General features: G+C 43.6%; 1 protein-coding gene across 1 annotated transcript in view; it reads right to left on the bottom strand.

The window, feature by feature from the left end:
- The window catches only part of TRIM2 (tripartite motif containing 2), a 121,368-nt gene extending 104,874 nt beyond the window's left edge, over window positions 1-16,494 (bottom strand). The window contains exon 1 of the mRNA XM_060116524.1: window positions 16,397-16,494. The gene's annotated coding sequence lies outside the window, so the exon portion shown is untranslated. The remainder of the gene's footprint in view (window positions 1-16,396) is intronic.
- Between the last annotated feature and the right edge of the window lie 2,543 nt (window positions 16,495-19,037).

The raw sequence follows: 19,037 nt of genomic DNA, 5'->3' as shown, positions 1-19,037 counted from the left end.
GCTCGTAGCAGCACTACTTCAATCACATGGCTTTCTCCCTGTGTGAGCGTCTGGGTCCAAATGTCCCCTTTCTATAAGAACACCAGTGATAACCGGATTAGAGGCCACCCCACTCCAGTATGATCTCATTTTAACTAATTACGTCTGCCCTTATCTCTATTTCCTGTTTGGAAATTACCCTATTTGCATATAAAGTCACATTCTGAGGTACTGGCTGTTACGATGTCAACATACGGATTTTAGGGGGACACAGTTTAACCCCTAACATTCACAGTGTGAATTCACAGCAGGATTGAAGGGACTTCCCCAGGGGTCCAGGGGTTAAGGCTTCACTTTCCGATGCAGGGGGTGCAGGTTTGATCCCTGATCGGGGAGCTAAGATCCCACATGCCTCCTGGCCAAAAAACCAAAACATAAAACAGAAGCAATATTGTAACAAATTCAATAAAGACTAAAAAAAGAGCAGGATTGAGTTTGGAGATGTGGAGAAACACCAGTTTTAAGTGGACAAAGAGAGCAGCTCTGGGTGGAAAGTGAGAGAAAAATGATTAGAAAGGTACAAGAGGGGTGACCCACAAACCATGAAGAGAAATGTTTAAGAGAGGAATGATTAACATTGCCAGATGCTTACAAAGTCAGGCAAAACAGAGCTAGAAATCGCCATTGCCTTTGGCAGTGTGGTAGTCATTGGAGAACTGTCAGAACACATGAACTTCAAAGGGGTTGTTTAGCTCCAATATTTTGTGACTTTAAAATCGCTGTCCAGGGACTTCCCTGGCGGTCCAGTGGTTAAGACTCCACACTTCCAACGCAGGGGGCGTGGGTTCGATCCCTGGTCGGGGAACTAAGATCTTGCATGCCTCTCGGCATGGCCAAAAAAAATAAAAATTAAAATAAAACAATAAAATAAAGTCATTGTCTGGCAAACTCCCTGAGGGAAGTGGGGGGGGGCGGTGGACATTTGTTTGACACGTCTCCTACAACCAGCCTGCTTTCTCAGCCTCCTTTGCAGTTAGGGCTTGAAACTGCGGCCTAGGCTCTGGCAGTCAGGCGGATAGATGCTAGGCTTCGGTCTGGATGAAAGCAATATGGGAAATCAGACTCTAAGGAAGCTGCTTTCTGTGAGGTGATGGAGTCTGGTGGAAGGGTATGGAGGCCCAGAAGCAGCAGGGGCGAAGGTCCTAGGTGCCTGTGCCCAGAGGAGCGGTACTGGGGCTCATCCTGGAGCCATCCTGTGATACCATTCAGGCATTGTTCTCAGTGGGGTAGCCTCCAAGCCTTCAAGAAATGCAAGTCTCTGTATTTCTTGAAGATTCTCTGAGTCATGTAATAGTCTTTTAAAAAAACCAAAAAACAAAACAAAAAAAAACCCAAGCCCACAACTGCTTTTATTGAGATATAATTCACATAGTATAAAATTCATCCATTTAAAGTGGACAACCCATATATATAAAATAGATAACCAACAAGGACCTACTGTATAGCAAGGGCAACTATACTCAATGTCTTGTAATAACCTATAAGAGAAACGAATCTTTAACAAAAAGATATATATATGTATAACTGAATCTCTTTGTTGTAAACCTGAAATTAACACATTATAAATCATACTTCAATTAAAAAAAAGAATCTTCAAAAAAAACCAAAGTGTACACTCCAGTGGCTTTTAGTATGTTCACAAGGTAGTGCAACCATCACCACTATCTAATTCCAGAACATTCTCATCACCCTGAAGAGAAACTTCACACACACTAGCTTGTCACTCCCCATTTCCCCCTCCTCCCAGCCCCTGGCAACCACTAATCTACTTTGTGTCTCTATGAATTTGCCTATTCTGGACATTTCATATAAATGGAATCATACACCATGTGGCCTTTTGTGTCTGGCTTCTTTCACTGAGCAAAATTTTTTTAAGATTGATCCATGTTGTAGCACATAGCAGTACAGCATCCCTTGTATTGCCAAATAGATTTCATTGTCTGGATGTACTACATTTTATTTACCTGTTCATCAGTGGATTGTTTTCACTTTTTGGCTAGTATGAATAATGCTGCTATGAACATTTGTGTACAAGTTTTTGTCTGAAATATATTTTCATTTGTCTTGGGTATATATCTAGGAGGAGAATTACTGGGTCATGTGGTAGTTCTATGTTTAAAAATGTGAGGAACTGCCAGACTGTTCTCCAAAGCAGTTACATCATTTTACATTACCACTAGCAATATTATATTAGGGTTCCAATTTCCCAGTGGGTATAAAGTGGTATCTCATTGTGGTTTTTACTGGTATTTCCCTAAGGCTAATAATGTTGAATATCTTTTCATGTGCTTTTTGACCATTTGTGTATCTTCATTGAAAAAATGTCTATTAAAATCCTTTACCCATTAAAAAATTTTTTTTATTTGTGGTTAAAAATATATAAAATTTACCACTTTAGCCATTTCGAAGTGTGCAGTTCAGTGACATTAAGCACATTCATTCACATTGTTGTGCAATCATCATTCTTTGCCCATTTTTGTCTTGTTATTTATTTATTTATTTTTGGCTGCGTTGGGTCTTCATTGCTGCACGAGGGCTTTCTCTAGTTGCGGCGAGCGGGGGGCTACTCTCTGTTGCGGTGCACGGGCTTCTCATTGCGGTGGCTTCTCTTGTTGCAGAGCACAGGCTCTAGGCGTGCGGGCTTCAGTAGTTGTGGCTCACAGGCTGTAGAGCGCAGGCTCAGTAGTTGTGGCGCCCGGGCTTAGTTGCTCCGCAGCATGTGGGATCTTCACAGACCAGGGCTCAAACCCATGTCCCCGGCATTGGAAGGCGGATTCTTAACCACTGTGCCACCAGGGAAGTCCCTTTAATTGCCTTTTTAAATTTATTTTTTAATTTTTATATTCTGCAAACAAGTCCCTTATTGAAATATGACTTGAGAAAATTTTCTTAAATTCTGTAAGTTGTCTTTCACTTTCTTGATGGTGTTTTAATATTCTTTAACAAATTCCTTTTATGCTTAAACTAACTAGTGTTGACAGTAGCTAAGAACATGGACAGATGCGCTGGGTTCTGTTAAATACCATCTTTTTCTATCTTTTTTTTTTTTTCTTTTTTGCAGTACGCGGGCCTCTCACTACTGTGGCCTCTCCCGTTGTGGAGCACAGGCTCCGGACGCGCAGGCTCAGTGGCCATGGCTCACGGGCCCAGCCGCTCCGCTGCATGTGGGATCTTCCCGGACCGGGGCACGAACCCGTGTCCCCTGAATTGGCAGGCGGACTCTCAACCACTGCGCCACCAGGGAAGCCCTTTCTATCTTTTTTTTTTTTCTATGACAACCTGTCTCATATCACACATTCTATCCAATACTGCCTTAGAATTTTAGTTTCTGGATTTTTTCCTAAAGCCTTTCCTATTCTATCTGAATCCCACCCCATGATATTGTGATTTATAATAAATATATATTTGGTCTTCGTTCCATTTCTGGCACAGAGCTCCTAAAATTCTTGGAATTTCCTAAGTGATGAGACCCATAAGAATGTTTTTTTTTATGTTAAATGTCTTTTTATACACCTAAGGATGGGGGCTGGTTGCCAGGAGAACCAACATTGTCATTTGCAGGTTGGAATGTTCAGTCCACACCCTGACCTCTGGGGAGGGGGAGGGACTGGAGGTTGAATCAATCGCCGATGGCTAATGATTTAATCAGTTATGCCTATGTAATAAAGCCTCCATAAGAACTCGAAAGGACACAGTTCTGAGAGCCAGGTTGGGGAACACATGGAGATCTGGGGAGAGTGGTGCACCTGGAGAGAGCATAGAAACTCCTCACCCTTTCCCCACACCTTGCCCTGTGCATCTCTTCCATCTGTCTGTTCCTGAGTTATATCCTTTCGTAATAAACTGGTGATCTAGCAAGAAAAATGTTTCTCTGAGTTCTGTGAGCTGCTCTAGCCAATTAATCGAGCCGAAGGAAGGGGTCGTTGAAACCTCTTGTCTGTAGCCGGTGGATCAGAAGCATAGGTGACAACCTGGACTTGTGACTGGCCTCGGAAGGGGGTGGAAGGGGGTGGGAATGTGTGTGGGGGTGTAGTCTTGTGCGACCAAACCTTTAACCTGTGGAGTCTGATGCTCTCTCTAGGTAGCAGTGTCAGTGTTGAGCTGAACTGTAGGACACCCTGCTGGTGTTGCAGAGAATTGCTTGGTGGTGTCGGAGGACCCAGCCCCTATACAAACATTGAAAATTGTGCTCAGAACTCTTTTACACCCACATCTTACATTTCCTGGGCACAGACCCAAAGTATCAATGTCCACGATTACGAGCATAACTTCCAACAGCTCTTCCATTTATTTCCCACCTCTATCCAGTCCCACTGCAGACCCCTGCAGCCCTGTGCAGCGACCCCCCCCTCCCCTCCACTCCCCCCTTTCCTGTTACAGTGCCGTATATTCACAGGAGATCTAATGAATGAGATCAATGTCCTATTTAATCTTTGGATTATTTTCAGTGCCCAGGACAAGGCTTTGCAAAAATTTGGAGCACAATAAACGCAAGTTCCATGGAACCGAATCTTGTGCCTATTTCCTTGTGTTTTTTAATTCTAAAATTATATTTATGCAGTCCTTGATTTTAAACTTTTCTCTTAATGACCACCTTTGGGGGATTAGGGCCTGAAATGGGCAGCAGGGCAAATCTATGATGTTCAATTTATGACTGGAGGAGTGGAATTCTTTGGGGAATTCATCTCTATGAGTTTGTGATATGGTGAAAGAAGGCAAAGCTTTACAGATGAAGTTCTCAGGACCCAGAGAGGAGCTAAAGAGTAGTATTGGGGGCATCACAGGTCTAAGGTGAAGTTATTTCCTGGCAGATTCTTCTGGGGGGTTGGGCTTCATGACTACCATTGCTCAGTGCTTTGGGGATACTCAGTCTTTGTAGGCATCTCTGATCTCACCTTCTGCTCCTGGACCTGTACAGCAGTCTTCAACTCTTCTGAGCAGGTGCTAACTGCAGGGCACCTGTTGGAAATAGCTGGAAAGAGCCCATGTTCATTCAGTCATAGGTCCATACACAGAAATCTGTCACACTTCTATACACCAACAATGAAAGATCAGAAAGAGAAATTAAGGAAACCATCCCTTTACCGTCACATCAAAAAGAATAAAATAGCTAGGAATAAACCTACCTAAGGAGGCAAAAGATCTGTACTGTGAAAATTTAGGATGCTGATGAAAGAAACTGAAGGTGACACAAGAGATGGAAAGATGCATCATGTTCTTGGGTTGGAAGAATCAATATTGTCAAAATGACTATACTACCCAAGGCAATCTACAGATTCAATGCAATTCTTATCAAATTACCAATGGCATTTTTCACAGAACTAAAACAAAAAATTTCAAAATTTGTATGAAGACACAAAAGACCCCAAAGAGCCAAAGCAATCTTGCGAAAGAAAATCAGAGCTGGAGGAATAAGGCTTCCTGACTTCAGACTATACTATAAAGCTACAGTAATCAAAACAGTATGGTATTGACACAAAAACAGACTTATAGATCAATGGAGCAGGATAGAAAGCCCAGAAATAAATCCACGCACCTGTGGTCAATTAATCTATGACAAAGAGGGCAAGAATATACAATGGAGAAAAGACAGTCTCTTCATTAAGTGGGTGCTTGGAAAACTGGACAGCTACATGTAAAAGAATGAAATTAGAGGGCTTCCCTGGTGGCGCAGTGGTTGAGAGTCCGCCTGCCGATGCAGGGGACACGGGTTTGTGCCCCGGTCTGGGAGGATCCCACATGCCGCGGAGCGGCTGGGCCCGTGAGCCATGGCCGCTGAGCCTGCGCGTCCAGAGCCTGTGCTCCGCAGGGGGAGAGGCCACAACAGTGAGAGGCCCGCCTACCGCAAAAAAAAAAGAATGTAATTAGAACACTCTCTAACACAATACACATTCAGTCATAGGTCTAACTGTCTATTAAACACACACCTTATACAAGGCACCACTCTGGGCACAGAGAGGAACAAGATTCATTTCCTATAATCAGGAGTTGGGTGACGAATAGGGGGTCAAGACAAGCACAATTAACTATCATCCAAAGCAGAATGGACCTCCAATAAAAGAGGCATAAAAGCTGTTTTGAGGATTCAAGGGAAGAAAAAATCACCCACTTTTTCAAGTAGCAGGAAAGGCTTTATGGAAGGTGGGGAAGGAGAGCTAGGCTTTTGCTTAGGTACTCAGGACCTCTAAATCATAATCCCTGTTCTCCAGTAGCTCCCAAACCAGTTGGGATGAACATCATACATAGAGTGGCTCCAATTCAAGACCATATATGTTAAGATCAGTATGAAAGAGTCATAGAAAAGCTAGAGGTTATTTCCTATTAGTGTAACCACGAAATACTTTATGGAAGGGTGGACTTGGGCCCTAAAAGATAGAAAGGTTTTATTAAGAAAGGTTTTATTAAAATGCATATTTTGGACAAAAAGCAATTAAATGCTCTAGAAAATTTGGAAAACCCAGCAAAGTATAAAGAATAGAATAGATCATCTATAGACCCACTACCTACAGACAAATACATTGCCAGACATACAATATGCTTAATAAATATTTGCAATATGAATAAATATCATTACAAGTTATTATCTCTATATTTTTCCTCATGCATATTTTTATTACATACATAATTTTGGAAAATGCTTTTTAAAAACATATTTATAATATGCAAATTTATATCGGTAAAATTATTTGAAAACACATTTTTAAACAGCTGAAGAATATTCCATTAATTGATACATCATTTATGCAGCCAGTTTTCCAAGAGTTCACATTTAGATTGTTTCTAAATTTCCAATTATTATAAATTAAACTTCAGCGAAATTGTTAAACACACACCTTTGTCCACACCTCGGTATTCTCAGCATGGATTCCTATAAGTGGAATTATCCCATCAAAGTGTATTAATATTTCTGGGGCTCTCAAGAGAGTAAAACATTGCACAATTACTTTCTAGAAAGGTTGTAACAGTTTACATTCCCATTAGCAATGTGCGCCATGAGACACACACCCTCGCCAGCAGTATCATTTTAAAATATTTGCTAATCTGATAAGGAGAAAATAGTAACTCATTGTTTTTAAATTTTGTATTTATTTGATCACTAGTGATGTGGAACATTTTGAATATGCTCCCTTCCATGACTATTTTCTTTATGTTGCCAGTTTATATGTTTACATCAAGTGCTGTAAGTGAAATATTTTGGTGGGGGGACTTGGAAAGACTCTGCTGTTCTCTCAGCTAGTCTTGGTGTCCTCATGGCTTTCGTTGTGTGAGCATCCTGCCACGGCAGGTAAGTGTGACCTTATTTTTTAAAGAGACAGTCTCATTCCTTCATTTTCCTCTCTCTCCCCTTCCCTCTCCCACACACCGCACAGCCAGCTACATACTTCATCTGGTGCACAAAGAAACTGGTCCGTTGCAACCCTGGAGAAAAAATTGATGGCATCAGAATTACTGAGACAAAATATCCAGATTGTCAAGGGCCATTTAGTCACAGTGACTCTTTTTAAGTGCTGATTTCAGAGCATGACCAACCCGCTCTTATGCCCTAAGATTAGCCTCCACAGTGCTCCCTCCTGACTCCCTCAGTTCCAACTGCACTGCACTTTCCTGCTTCCTGGTGCCTGCTCCTGCTGAGCCTGGTGTGGCCTTGTCTACATCTTCCCCAGTCCACAGCCTGCCTGTCCCTGATTATGATGCTCAAATGGTGGCCCTTGGAGGAGGATAATCTTTTCCTCTGAATCCCATAGCATAGCACGGTGTCTTTTAAAGAATCTCCAGTCTTCTAGGTATTCTGGTTCTTTGTACATGCAATCATCTCCTTCATTACTTTATATAAACCCCTTCAGGCATCTACTTGAGTAGGTCTATGTCTTCTTTATGTCTAGATTCCCATAGTACAGATAGCAGAAATCCAAAAATGTTTTACATATTAAAAAATTAAATGTCATTTAACAGAAACACTAGGGGGAAAAAAAGACCTACTTTGAAAGGGAAAACAAAGCTTAATTTTTCTTTTTCTTTTTAGGCCGCGCAGCACGTGGGGTTTTAGGTCCCCAACCAGGGATCCAACCCACACCCCCTGCATTGGAAGTGTGCAGTCTTAACCACTGGACTGCCAGGGAAGTCCCAACAAAGCTTAATTTTAATTGTAGTTACTCTGGTAATGTTATGGACTGAGTTGTGCCCTCCCTCAAATTCATATGTTGAAGCCCTTACCCCCATTTATTTCAGGGATATTTGGAGACGGGGCCTTTAGGGAAGTAATTAAGGTTAAATGAGGTCATAAGGTATGGCCCTAATCCAATAGGATTCGTGGCCTTATAAGAAGAGGAAGGGACACCAGAGATTTCTCTCTCTCCACATGCAGAGCGAAAAGACCATGTGAGGACACAGTGAGAAGCCTGCTATCTGCTAACCAGGAAGAGGGCTCGCATCAGAACCCACCCATGTGGGCACCTTGATCTTGAACTTCCAGCCACCAGAACTGTGAGAAAATACATTCCTGTTGTTTAAGCTACCCAGCCTACGGTGTTCTGTGATGTCACCCTGAGCAGACTAACACAGTGGTGAGATATTTGGTAGAAATGGAAGAAAGTCAGTCTAAATAAAGGAATATTAATAACTCAATAAAAGAACTCACAGAATCTCACACTGAGACTTTGGCAGGTGGGGGGGTGTAGAAACGAAAGGAAGAATTGGGAAACATGGCTCCTTCTGTCTTGTCATGAAAGGTCCTCATCCTGCAGCCACGTCAGTCCTCTGTGGCAGAGGAATAAAAACTGATAACAATTACAACTGGAGTCCAGGAACTAAGAAATTGAATGGGGCTAAATAATTCATTTTAGATCGAATATAAAGTCAGCAGAGGGAAATAAGCACTAAAATAATATTTTACAACCATTGATAAGGAAATTGCAACTGGCTTCCATTAGAGTAAGAGCATACTTTCTTATAATGTTTTCTTGAAATGATGATATATTGATCTTCTTGGGCTGATCCATTAGCCATGGAAAGATGTACCTGAGTCTTTAGGGACATTGCTGAATAGAGGCATCAGGCCATATCACAGAACCCAGTATCTCAAAACCAAATATTAAGGAAGAACACATTAGAAAGCGAAGACAGAAAGAGAACAACTCTCTCTGGGGTCATAATCATTATTCTCAAGTCCTTGCCAAAAACTCATTCATCATAACTCTGACTTTTTTTTTTTTTTTTTGTGGTACGCGGGCCTCTCACTGCTGTGGCCTCTCCCGCCACGGAGCACAGGCTCCGGACGCGCAGGCTCAGCGGCCATGGCTCACAGGCCCAGCCGCTCCACGGCATGTGGCATCCTCCCAGACCGGGGCACGAACCAGTGTCCCCTGCATCGGCAGGCAGACTCTCAACCACAGCGCCACCAGGGAAGCCCTGACTATTTTAAATTTGTGTCATACTTTTAGAGTTTCAAAGAAAAAACCTTTCTTGGACAAAACCAAAACAATAGAAACAGGCAAAGGACTTTTTTAGAACTGTATTTCTTAGGAATATTGTGGTTTAACGTCTATTCAATTCTCGTATTAGAGATGAGAAAAAAAGGAATCAAGAAACTGTTTCCTGTAAAATCTCCTTTTATCCAACATGTGGAGAAAACATGGTGATGACTGAGTCATTTTCTTATTCTTTACAATGGATTCCAATGTATTCTATCCCTAACTTCCAAAAGGTTATATTTAAAGTTTTTTTAAAAATTAATTTATTTATTTGGCTGCGACGGGTCTTAATTGTGGCATGCAGAATCGTTCGTTGCGGTGCTCGGGCTTCTCTCTAGTTGTGGTGCACGGGCTCTAGAGCGCACAGGCTCCGTAGTTGTGGCGCATAGGCTTCAGTAGTTGTGGCTCACGGGCTCTAGAGCACAGGCTCAGTAGTTGTAGCGCACAGGCTTAGTTGCCCCATGGCATGTGTGATCTTAGTTCCCTGACCAGGGATCAAACCTGTGTCCCCTGCATTGGCAGGCAGATTCTTAACCACTGGACCACCAGGGAAGTCCCTGATAGTGTTTTTTTAAATAAATTTTAATTTTTAAATTTTTAGAATTGCAGTACAATTGATTTACAAAGTTGTGTTAGTTTCAGGTGTACAGCGAAGTGATACAGTTATACATATATATATTCTTTTTCAGATTCTCTTCCATTATAGGTTATTAAAAGAGATTGAATATAGTTCCCTGTGCTATACAATAGGTCCTTGTTGTTTACCTATTTTACACATAGTAGTGTGTAAATAAACTTATATTAAGTATAAATTACAAACAGAAAAGTGCATAAGTTCTAAGGCAATAGCTTCATGAATTATCACAAGGATAATTCATCCTTGTGATAACAGGGTAAACACCATCCAGATCAAGAAATAGAACATTACCAGCACCTCAGATGCTCCCACCAAAATGTAGTTTTGAAGCAGACATATATTTTATTTTCATAAAAATAATATCATTAATGATAGTAAATGCCCAGATTAACTGACAACATCCAAAATGCTTATGGACACATCGCCCAGGGACTCATCCAACTGTTTAGATTCCTTAATCAACTGCATAGCACTCATGGGAATACAAATTAGCATAAGTATCCATCGTTCCGGGAAAATAATTTTGTGATATATATCCAGATCCTTAAAAATATTTCTATCTTCTGCCCTAGTAATTCCAGCTTCAGAATCTTTCCTGAAGCAATATCAGAGGTGTGGTCACAGACCTATGTCTAGACAGCATCATAAGACCAACAGCTTTGAGATAAGTCTGCCACCTCCTAATTGTGCAACCTGGGACAAAATATTTAACCAACTGCTCTGGCCTCGCTTTCCTCATTGGTGAAACAGTACTCATAGTAGTCACAAAGATTAAGTTAGTTACGATGCATAAAGAACTTGAAACAGTGCCTGTCACCGTTAGCAGTTCAATAAATGTTAAGAATTATTAGCTATTATTACAGAAACATTCATCATTATATTATCAGTAATAGGAAAAAATTTTGAACGAAGTTAAATAACCAGAAATAGGGGCCTGAATACATACACTCTTCTGTATACATATGAAAGAATACCATGCATCCCTGGGGGTATCGCATATTGGTTAAAAATGCAGCTTCCGGAGCCAGAATGCCAGCCTGCCCCTGACCAGCTGTGCAACCCTGGACAATTTTCTTAACTCTCCAAGCTTGGTTTCCTCACCTGAAAACAGGGAATGATAATACCTACCTTGGAGGGGTAACTGGTTCGTATACACAAAGCACTTAGAACAGTCCCTGGCATACAGTTGGTGCTTAATCAGTGTTATTCCCTCCATTTTAAGGGCTGGAGCCTGACGGCTCTGTGCTCTACCACACCCACAAAACTCCCCAGTCCAGGGCTGGGAAAGTGCATGCCTGGGAACTGGAGGAGATCAGAACCAAACCGAAGCTCCCCCGGCGTTAATAGAAGGCATTAGAGACACAAGCCTCGGCCTGGGGGCTACGAGCTGGAAAGAGCTGTTCCACGGGCTGCACCAGAACGGGCTGCGTCGATTCAAAGGAAAAAAACGAAAGGTCCCCAAACAAAACCTCCCACCGCAGTAACAAACAAGCCTTGGCGAGAGGAAGGAGCTGGAAGCTTTTCCTCCTCTCCAGCCCCGCCCCCCTCCGCCTCTTTTCTTCTCCCTGCCTGCCGCCCCCATCCCCTTCTCAGGCTTTTCAGAGACTAAAGAACAAAAATGGAGGAGAAGGGAGATTTAAAACCACTCGGGGGAAGGGATCTGCAGTATCAGCTTCCACAGAAAGAACTGGGAGCTGCTCTGATGGGACTCCCTTCCCCACCCGGATCCTAAAGCCCTCATAAGGGTGAGGATACAAGGACGTGGTTTCCACCCTAAAGGAGCAGGTTTACAACCAGCCTTGGAAACCCGGAAGGTATTGAGACGTTTCTCTGACCCAGTGACTCCAATTCCCGGAAAGGACAAGGATCGGCGGTCGCCAAGCCCTCCCTCCACCGGCCCTATTCCGCCCTGAGCCCAGGTCCCCTCCCCCGAGGACCCTGCCCCTCGTAATGAGCCCCAGGTCTGTGTGCAGACGGCAGCTGCGGAGCCCCGGTCGGCGAGGAGGCCCGTGGTCCCTGAATACCCCGGACAGCGATGGGGGATGCTGGGCGGCTGCCAGGGCTGCCAGGGACCCCTCCCGCCCGCCAGCGACAGCGCATACAATGCCACCCCTGCTTCAGTGCCTGAGTTGAGTGTGGGAAGAAAGCTGCTTTTCTCAGGCCGTGTCACTGCCTTTCCTTGTCACAGTTCCAGCAAGGCCTCTGGGGCTTGTAGGGTCACTGCTCTAGGGGTCTTTCCATTTTCTTTTCCTAATGGACTGGCATTAATTAATATTTATGTTGCCCCCGCCAGTGTGCCCAGATCACAGAGAGTATCCAGAAGACACAAGAGCTAGCCTCCCTGAGGGTATACTGAAATGGGCCACATTTCTGAGAAATCACCGCTGGCTGCCGTTTTCTCATTAAAAATGCTCTTAAGATAATAGAATCATCCAGTGAGGAGCACAGGACAAGAATCCTGTATCCTAAGAGTCCTGGTTCTTGTCGCTTGGTTCCCAGTGCGAGAACCTGTGTGTTAGTGACATAGCAAAGAGACTCGGCTCTCCTGGGCAGTCGTGGAAATGCAGTGATGGCCCAGGCGCCCGCGGAGCACTTGAGGACCATGGAAGGAGTTGGCCTCGCAGATTTCACAGGGCTTTTTCACAAAGAGGCTCCTCAGAAAGATTCTGCTTAAAGCTCCTGCAGTTAAAGTGAAATCACCCAGTGTTGCAACTAGGAAACTATACGGACTTGAAACTACCTTGGAAAACACGTGAGTGCCCTTTATGGTACATAGTTCTGAGGCCAGGTTACAGCTTCAAAGTTCAGCGTGAACTCTGTTTTACCCTTGTGGGCAGAGTGGGAGAAGTCGGAGGGGGGAAAAACGCACCCAGTGAGAACTCTGTCCTTGGAGCGTCCCTGGTGGGATCTCAGTGAAGATAGGCTCAGCTCCGTAACGCACTGAAGAACACACATTGGACACGGCCTGCCCTGACCAGGTCTGTACCGAGGCTTTGAGGATGCTATAGACTTAAATACCTCCCTCCTACACAACCATTAAGGATGGACAGCATTTGCCAAGTTAGTTGCAGAGACCGGTGTCAAGAAGCATATCTGGCGCTTGTAAAGTCAGAGGTTGGCCCTTTGGCTCCTTGCGGCTTCTGTACAGGCAACCGGTTGAGGAATTTCACTGAAGTCCTATTTTGCACAACAGCTGCAAAATGTGAAGTGTGCCGTTCCCTCAGTGTTGACTCCTCAGGTATGGTACTAGAAAGCAAGGGCCAAGAGTGGGCAAACACACCTGGTAGTTAAAGACCTACATACCAGGAAATGCTCTCCTTGAAAGGCTGAACAGGACTGCGGGTGTGATAAGGGATCCTGTTCCCAGCAGGTTTGGCTTGAGGTGAGATGATGCTTATCTAAATGGCTCCCAGGGGCTCCCCAGGGGATGAAATCCCTGTCTATGGTTCTGATCTGCTTTCCATCTTTCTTGATGGGTCCTTTTAACCCCCAGGATGACCAAATTGCATGCTTATTAATTATCATTAATTGCATGTGAGTGGTGGTGTGAGTGTGTCTCACTTGACAATTTAAGTAGACAGAGAATACGTGAAATGCAAGGGATTATAAATGTAAATCAAATTGGGGTTCCATTGCTCTAGGTAGGGAGGCCTTGGGAGAGCCAAGGTCACTGGGCTCTCTGTCCCTTAGCCATCTGCAGGGCTAACCTTGGTAAACTCACACGTGTCAGTCTGTGGTGTGGATGTTTTTCAGGCCACTTGTCTAGCCCCAGATTTGCTTCCAGCTCAATACTTTGCTTTGCAGGTTCTTGCTCGTGTAGCTTACAGAACATTTCAAGGTTCCCTGCTTGGAACCCTCTACAGCATCTGGAAACCTCAGTCAGAATGGATGAGATGGTTCATCTGAGAGGGAAAAGGTATGATTCCATGCCAAACACTATGGAGGGATGTCTGCATGTTCTATCATCTCAATCCTCATAACAGCCCAGTGAGGTGGATATTATTACTCCCATTTTCAGATGAGGAAAATGAGAACTGGCGGGGTTCAGTAACTTGACAAGGTCTCCTGTAGTCACTAGAAACCAGAAGACCTGGGATTCAAGTTCCGCTCTGTTTGAGCTATGTTCTGGTCTTGGTGCATCCTACTTTTTACAAAATTTATTATGAAAAATTTAAACAAATACAAAAGTAGATGACGGAGGACTTCCCTGGTGGTGCAGTGGTTAAGAATCCGCCTGCCAATGCAGGGGACACGGGTTCAAGCCCTGGTCTGGGAAGATCCCACACACCGCGGAGCAACTAAGCCTGTGCGCCACAACTACTGAGCCTGTGCTCTGGAGCCCACATGCCACAACTACCGAAGCCCACGTGCCTAGAGCCTGTGCTCTGCAACAAGAGAAGCCACCGCCATGAGAAGCCCGTGCACTGCAACGAAGAGTAGTCCCCGCTTGCCGTAACTAGAGAAAGACTGCGCGCAGCAACAAAGACCCAATGCAGCCAAAGATAAATAAATTAATAAATAAACAAATAAATAAATAAATTTATATATTTTTAAAAATAGATGACGGATCCCTAAATATCTACTACCCTGATAAAACAGGTGTCAAGGTCTTGCCACTTTGCTTCAGCCTTATGGAACAATTTTCTTTGGCTTCATTTTCTGTCAGTTTCATCTCAGCCAGGATCACTTATTCACTCACATACTAGGTTCCAACCACACTAAACGAGCAGTTTAGTTGTTCCCTGAATACTGCCTCCTGCCTCTGGACCCTTCGGCTCAGTGGTTTCCAGCCCTGGTACACAGGTGTTCACAAGACCCACCACTGACCGACCACACCAGAGACTTCTAGCACGTCACCCTTCCCTCCATGTCCATTTGACCCACTCCTCCTGCGTCTTCAAGACTCCCTTCTGGAATCCTCCCTTTCTCCACAAAGCCTTCACTGATATCCCCAATCTGGCTAAGGGTGCTCCCTCCCACCCTCCCACCGCGCCTCGTACATATTTCTATCATAACTCTGCCCTGGTGGTTCTCTGACAGCCTGTGAATTCTTCCAGGGCCGACACCATGCTTCTGAGCTCTATGTCCCCAGGGACTTGCACATAGTGACTAGGGATCCGTAAATGTCTGAGCGAGGAAGGGAGGAAGAGGAAGAGAGCGGCAGGAGAGAAAAGGAGAGAATGTGAAGCCACCCTGGTTCCCAACCCTGCCGGTCTTGGGAGGTGAGGAGCCCCTGGCACCTTTTTGATAAGCGTTTGGCACAAGAGTTGCCTCCATTGCAGGACGCAGTGTGGGTCTTAAAACAGCCAGCTGGTGGGCAGAGAGAATAAGAAAGAAAATGACGGTCCATCCGCTCGCCCCTGCTGACCGCGCAGCAGCAGCACACCTCCTCGCTTGCCTAGTGGGGCCCTCTGCCCTAGGAGAGGTGTCTACTCCGCCCCAGGGGGCATCCAGGGTGATGGAGCCAGGCACGATGAACAGCCCTCTGCCCTCGCTCACCGACATGCCGGAAACCAGACAGAGCCCCAGCAGCGCTAGCGAAACCCATTTCAGGGCTCAGCGCCACCTCTCACGTGATGTCCTCTGGCTCCGCGGGCTTCTCTCTTGGCTAGTCAAGGACAAATGCTCTAATCGCCCGGGGGCTTCCCGTCATTCCTGAGCCCCACTGCAGCTGGCTTTAGTACCTTCTGAGCACTTTTATGGGGCAATAAAACTTTACAGCCTGCAGCTCTAAACCGTTCCCAAATTTCTGAATAGAACTATTTATGGCAAACAAGACTACTACAGTTTGCCCTCTGAAAACACCAGCAGAGCTTAGACCTTTTCAAAGCGGGTTAGCTGAGTTACACGGGCTAACAGCTGGCTTACAGAAACCCCACAGTGGCAAAGCTAAACTCCCGTCTGTGAACAGCTAAGTTAGAAAATAAAACAGGCTTTGAGTCTCACAGCATCACCAAAGTAGCCCTACGCTTTGCCTCTTCCGTGTTGCTTTAGTGTCAAACCCGCTTGCTTGCATCTCTCCCCAATTTTTTTCCTTCCCTGCTCCTTTCTTGTCAGCGTTGACAGGGATCCCTATGAGCTTCGCCTGCAAATCCAGAGAACCAATCTCTTCCTTCCGTCTTTAGCAGGCAGAAAATTAAAACCAGGAAAAAGCTAGCAATTCAAGCACAACTCGTTTCTCCAAAACAGTGCTCAGGATCAACCAGCCAGCCCAGAAAAAGCATCACCACACACTTAGAAGCGCCCTTACCGGTGTTCCATATCAGCCACTCCAGTGCATCAGAGACGGGCCCCAGCCTCCTCAGATGTGGGGACTCAGCTCTCTGCAGCCCACAGACAATCGGGCCCATTATAGTCATCAGGCTGCCCAGTTAAAGGGTAGCCCTTACAAAAATATAAACAGCTTGTCAGCACAAGCCAAGGGGGCGGGGCTTCGGCCTCAGTGGACAATGGGAGCCAATGATCAGCCTCTTCGGGTTCTGTTAGCTTAAGATATTGTGTTTCATTTTGAAGAAGGGGAGACCGAGAGCAAACGCTGGAAGGCCCAGCCCAGCAGCATGAAAGGGGTCCAAGTTGAAAAGTTTAATCACCGCTTGCAGAGCATTTTCAAGGAGGAGTTCGCAAGCCTCGCACATAATAATATATATTTTTAGAACTCAGACATTTGTGTTGCACTAGCCATCTCTGGTCTCCTGGGGATAAAAAATGTAGTATTCATTGGGGTAGAATGGAATTTTTCAATCAAAGAACAAAGGAAAGGAACAAAGTCCAAGGACAATGCTTTCATGACCCACTTATTTTGTTGAATATAATATCCGATGAGACGTACTCACTACATCTACAGAGAAAATGCTTGATTCGATACATTTGTCTTCAGAACCCAGAGAAGTGGGCTTATTTTATTCCCCAAATATAAATGCCTCACATTTTTTTAAAAAATGCTCACTTAATCTGATCATACTTATGCACACGAAACAAGTTAGTTCCGTGTATTTGGGAGAAGGCAAATACACTGGCTGTTTTCTCTCTTCTGAGCTTAACTAAATTCTGCTTGTAAAGCTACTAGATCAGCTTAACCTTTCAATACCCTATGACAATAACCAAGAACCAGAAAATAAACTGTGGCTTTTTTTTCCTTGTATATATTTCTAAATAATACACTGAGGTAAAAATAAAGTTAAGATCCATTTGGCTGCTTTGCGGTATCAGGTAAATTATAGGCAAACAAACTGTGAGAAAAATACAGTCATTGTAATTTGGAATAGTCTCCTTATTTATAAAGGGAAGCACAGTAGCTACCAAAATTAACTAGCATAGAAACAGAAAAATGTTGAAATACTGGGTTGGCCAAAAAGTTCATTTTGGTTTTTCCAGAAGATGTTATGGAGAAACCTGAATGAACGTTTTGGCCAACCCAGTATCATCATTTCCATAAATTTTGTATCAAACCTTCTGACTTTGATTTTAAACATAATAATTCAAAGACACTGTCCTTTCTGATCTGTGATAAGTTTAAAATACTTATGATTCTGCCACTGATGTTTAATTTGTATTGAAGTGAGATTCCTCCAGTCGCTTCTCTAAACAGTGCTTGAGGTGGCTTCTGGCTCTTCTATTCTTCCATTGATTCCAAAGGAGCTGTTACATCTGTACTTGCAAGGCTCTGGATTTTAAAGTAAAGGTTACCTTCTGGAAAAGGTCTAGTTTTCCTCTAAAGCATTAAGTCCCTGTCATAAAAAAAGCTTCAGGACACCAAAAGCATGAACAAAAGAAAAAAACAGATAAATTGGAGTTCATCAAAATTAAAAGCTTTTGTGTATCAAAGTCCATTGTCAAGAAAGTGAAAAGACAACCTACAGAACAGGAGAAGCATGTGCAAATCATATATCTCATATGGGTCTAGTATGCAGAATACACAATGAACACTTACAATTCAACAACAGAAAGACAAATAACCCAATTTAAAAATGGGCAAAGTTCTTGTAGAGAAATGTCTCCAAAAATGATATACAAATGGCCAACAAGCACATGAAAAGATGCTCAACATCCTTAGTCGTTAGGGAAATTCAGATCAAAGCAATGAAGTAGCACTTCACAACTATTAGGATGGCTATTTAAAAAAAAGTGTTGAGGAGGATAAGGAGAAACTGGAATCTTTGTACAGTACATTGCTAGTGGGAATGTAAAATGGTGCAGCTACTGTGGAAAACATTCCTTCAAAAAGTCAAACATAGAACTACCATGTGACCCAGCAATTCCACTCCTGGGTGTGTAGCCAAAAGAACTGAAAACAGGTACTCAAACAAATACATGTATACTCGTGTTCATAGCAGCATTATTCACAGATAGCCAAAAGATAGAAATATTCTAAAGGCCCATCAACAGATTAATGGACAAACTGTGGTATATACATACAACGGAATAGTGTTCAACCATCAAAAGGACTACAATATGGATGACCCTCAAAAACATTATAGTAAATGAAGGAAGCCAGACACAAAAGGTCACATATTGTACGACTCCATTTATGTGAAATATCCAGAACAGGTAAGTCCATAGGGACAGAATGCAGACTGGTGGTTGCCAGGGACTAGAGGGAGCAGGGAAGGGAGAGAAACTGCTTAATGGATGCAGAGTTTATTTTAGAACTCGATAGAGGCGGTGGTAGCATAACTGCACATGTACTATATGCCATCAAGTTGTTCACTTTAAAATGGTTAATTTTATGCTTTATCTTACTTTTTATAGCTTCACTATCTTCTGGATTCAACAGGAGCCTTCCTTGAAAGGTCATCCCACGAGTATACTGAAAAAAATTTTTTTTTAATTTTAGAATTTTATTTACTTTTTTGTACAGCAGGTTCTTATTAGTTCTCCATTTTATACATATT

Source organism: Mesoplodon densirostris, chromosome 1, assembly GCF_025265405.1.
Source record: "Mesoplodon densirostris isolate mMesDen1 chromosome 1, mMesDen1 primary haplotype, whole genome shotgun sequence".
In the NCBI taxonomy this organism is placed as follows: Eukaryota; Metazoa; Chordata; class Mammalia; order Artiodactyla; family Ziphiidae; genus Mesoplodon; species Mesoplodon densirostris.
Note: the sequence above shows the minus strand (reverse complement) of the source record. Positions and strands in the feature narration are given on the sequence as shown.